General features: G+C 43.6%; 1 protein-coding gene across 1 annotated transcript in view; it reads right to left on the minus strand.

Annotated features, from left to right (window-relative positions):
* LIN7A (lin-7 homolog A, crumbs cell polarity complex component) overlaps positions 1-2589 on the minus strand; it is a 53053-nt gene extending 50464 nt beyond the window's left edge. Inside the window, exon 1 of the transcript XR_004160019.1 lies at positions 262-2589. The gene's annotated coding sequence lies outside the window, so the exon portion shown is untranslated. The remainder of the gene's footprint in view (positions 1-261) is intronic.
* Positions 2590-3779: the final 1190 nt, after the last annotated feature.

Below are 3779 nucleotides of genomic sequence, written 5' to 3' on the forward strand. Positions count from 1 at the left end.
GAGGGCGGGGAGCGCCGCAGCGCCGCCTGCGGGAACCGCCGGGAGAGGCGACGGCGGAGCCCTTCGCAGGGCTGCGCTGCACCGGCGCGTCCCCGCACCGCCCTTCGAACGGACCCACAGTTGTCAGCCCCGTCTTCAGCCCTGAACCTCGTCTGGGTTGCCGCGTGTTCCGGGCCGTCCTCGGGATACTGCACTATATCTCCGTATCTCGGGGTTGAAAGGCAGAGAGGGAGAGATCGATCGTGGGTGCGTCGTGGTCACCTCGTGCGGGTGGATGTGCGCAGTCCGTGCGGGCCTGGGAGCGCTCAGCCTTCAAGCTGAGCTCAGCGCTGGAGCTGTGCAGGGCCGGCCAGCAGCCGGCTGGTTGCGCTGGCCGTGCACCTCCGTCCTTAGCCCGGAGCACAGGGGGAGCCGTTCTGCTGCCTCTCCGGAAACGGAGGTGCAGTTGTGCTGCCTTCCACTGTGGGAAGTACGCAGAGAAGTGACAATGAAGAACTGAGTCCCCCCCCCTTGTCCTGTGCGGTACCTGCATTGTTTCACTTGCTCAAGAAACGCCAAAACTGGGAAAACTTGAATCCAGAGGGGAACATAGCACTGTTCCTCTCGTTCACTGGAGAGCTGACAGAACGCAGAGGATGTGGAAATGCAGCACGAACAGACCGTGCATTGGTAACAGCTGTAATTGCCAGGGTGTTTAAGTGGTAGTAGAGGTAATTAGGGAAGCTGTGGAAATGTCACTAAAAGTTTTAAGAGATTAAAAATACATATGGCAGTATTAAAATTAGAGAAATTTAAATAATAAATATCAGCCACCCACTTCTTTTGCTCAACTCAAATCAGCACAAGTTTCTCTGATGAGTAAACAATAAACAGTAGCTCATTCAGATTTCTTGACAAGAAAACGTTTTGTTTGGCTAAAACACTGGAGTCAAGAAAGCAGTTCCTGGCAAACAGTCAGTTTTTAAAATCAAAATTAATGTGAGGGTTTTTATTATGTAGACTTTATGTACTTGCAGAGCAGCTGGATCGACATAAAGTGCAACAGTGCCTCTTAGGCAGTCACATTGCTGCACGCTGGATTCACCATCCTCAGCAGGGAAGAAGTTCATGTTTGAAGCCATAACAGCCTAATGCGACAACACTCAAACTGTTCTGATGCTTAAAAAAATCTGGTACACCTACAAAATTATGTTTAAATAATATTAAAAGCAAAAGTTAATTAACTGTTTTTCGTAGGGAACGTCGTCACCCTCAGGCTTGCTCTTTTAAACTGCCATGTTGTGAACAGACTTCTTGAAGCAAAATGCAGCTATAACAGTAACTTTTCTATTAATATCTGTGTAACGTTAATGCCAAATATGTCGCCTTTTAGAAATATAAATGTTTAGCTAATTCAGTGTTTGTGCTTGAACGGGGTACCTGTGAAAAGCAATAAGCTTATTCCAACTTCATCCTTTTTTATCTACCCCTGGTCAGATTTCATGTGCTCTGCCATAGGGGCTAATTGGCACTCAGATGGGAGACTTGAATGGGAGTATTATGTGCACTCAAGGAAGATGAAAAGCAGCATTTGCTGAAATTAAACATTTCCTAATCAGCATAGCTGCACAGTTAATGCTCAAGGCTGTCAAATAACTAGCCCAAGGATACTTAAAGCAGCTGTACAGGGAAGATTTTAAAAGTTGTCCTGCAGAATTCCCTTACTTGAGAAAGGGGTTGGAATGAAGCAGGGAGCTGTGGCTCTTGCTTTCCAGCATCAGTTCCTGGGAGAAGTAGTGGACTAACAGCAAAAGTCGGCAAGAGAAGTAGTGCTGGTCAGCCCCACCTTCCTGAAGGTGGATGTTTTTAGATGGAAGGCACTGGTCTGCCTCCCAACCTGCTTGCTGATTCCTTGGCCTGCACTGGAAATTTTAATTCAGTATTATGTGATGTTTACTTAACCAAGGAAACGAGATTGAATCAACATAACTTTGAGCATACAAACTAGAAATGGGCTAACTGACAGGTCTTCAAAAGTAGTCAGTGGTCAGATGCCCATGAACTAGACTATTTCTCATAGGATGCCTGCAAACTTACTCTGTCAGTGTAGTATTTTATCCTAAGATCTAAAATGGGGATACAGAGGTGTTGGTGGCCATGCTTTGAGATGGCATGAGTTATATTAAAACATCACATTGGAAGTGGGTAAACCTTGAAAGAAGTTGTCCATTAAACAAAGAATCTCTGTCCTTTGAGATTTTCCAGCCTGACTGGGTGAAGATCTTGGCAACCTGCTTTTACTGTGAAGTTAGCCCTGCCTTAAGCAAGGGGTTGCACTGGATATCCTTGAAATCCTTTTCAGTGCATATTATTCTATGATTCTATAATAAACTGTCCAAATAGTGGGTGAGAATTATCTGAATAATTGTTCTGAATAGTTACATCCCAAAAGTAGTGTATTTTATTGCTGCTGCAAGCAAGTGATGAAGAGTGTTCAAGGAACATCTGGATTGTGTTGATGGACATGGTTTAGTGAGAACTATTGGTGATGGGTGGATAGCTGGATTGGGTGATCTTGTGGGTCTTTTCCAACCTTGGTGATTCTATGATTCCGTGATTCTATGATTCTAATGCAATGGATACTTGCAAGACTGGAGGTTTTTTTGGGAAGGGGTATTCTTATGTGACAGTCTCAACGTTGAGTTCTTGGTGCAGTGTTGCCAAAAGTGCTAATGTGATCCTTGGAAATACAGAAGAGAAATGTCACGCAGAACTAGCACAATGACCTTCCCTCTGCACCTTGTGTTGGTAAAGCAACTTACTGAAGTTCTGGTGTTTGCCTTTCAAGGTAGAAAATCCGCTTTGACATAAGGCTTAAGGAACTCAGTCAAAGCTTATCAAAGAAAAGGGTAAGAAGGAACTAAATCACTCTGAATAGGTCCATGTATATGGACGAGGCTTAATGGTGGAGGGATTTATAGTCTTAAAATTTATTGTCTTGCAACATAAAGTGGCCCCATGGCTGGAAGTTTTAAAATTCAGCCTTGAGTAAGATACACCATTGCAACAATAAGGATAACATAGGGACCAATTACTCACTGTTGCCTGTAGTCTTAAAAAAAATTAGAGGTCTTTTGAAAACGCTTGCTTTGATTTAACTTTTAAAGAAAAATAGAATGGCCAAGGCATTCAGGAGGTTAGATGAGATAATGATTGTGATCTATTACTCTCATGACTTTTGTCACCCTTTGGCTTCCCTCATGAATTGGTGCTAAAAGGGCCAGAGTATTATTTCTCCACAGCACAGTCCAATGGAACATGGAAGAATAAACAGAGTAGCTCTGAATGTGCTCACTGGCTGCGTGAGTAATACATCACCTGTCCTAAGCTTGACGTGGGATAATTAACTCACAGGAACTGAGATGCAGCCACATAACAGGAATACTGCAGTAAGTGAAGCTTTTCACTTCAGCGCCAGAGCCACATTTAACAGAGGTGGAAGCCTTGTTTCTGATGGCAATAGAGGTTTGGGGCAAGAAGCTGTACTGTACCACACTCACTGATATAGTTAAATCTGTGTTTGGGTTACAATGCATTGTATTATGCCTTTTAGACAAGTTCTGGATGTTAGTCTTTGAAATAAATGTCTTGTCATGACTAAACTTCACCCTGGGTACTTAGATTTGGGTTGCTACCTAACCTTTCCTGTGATATTTCAGTTTGCTGCAGGACTTGTCTTATCCAGGTTTATATAAAATAGTTTGTTAAGCATTTACTTTATTTCACTAGAGGCTACAAAA

This window comes from Meleagris gallopavo, chromosome 1, assembly GCF_000146605.3.
Source record: "Meleagris gallopavo isolate NT-WF06-2002-E0010 breed Aviagen turkey brand Nicholas breeding stock chromosome 1, Turkey_5.1, whole genome shotgun sequence".
Classification (NCBI taxonomy): domain Eukaryota; kingdom Metazoa; phylum Chordata; class Aves; order Galliformes; family Phasianidae; genus Meleagris; species Meleagris gallopavo.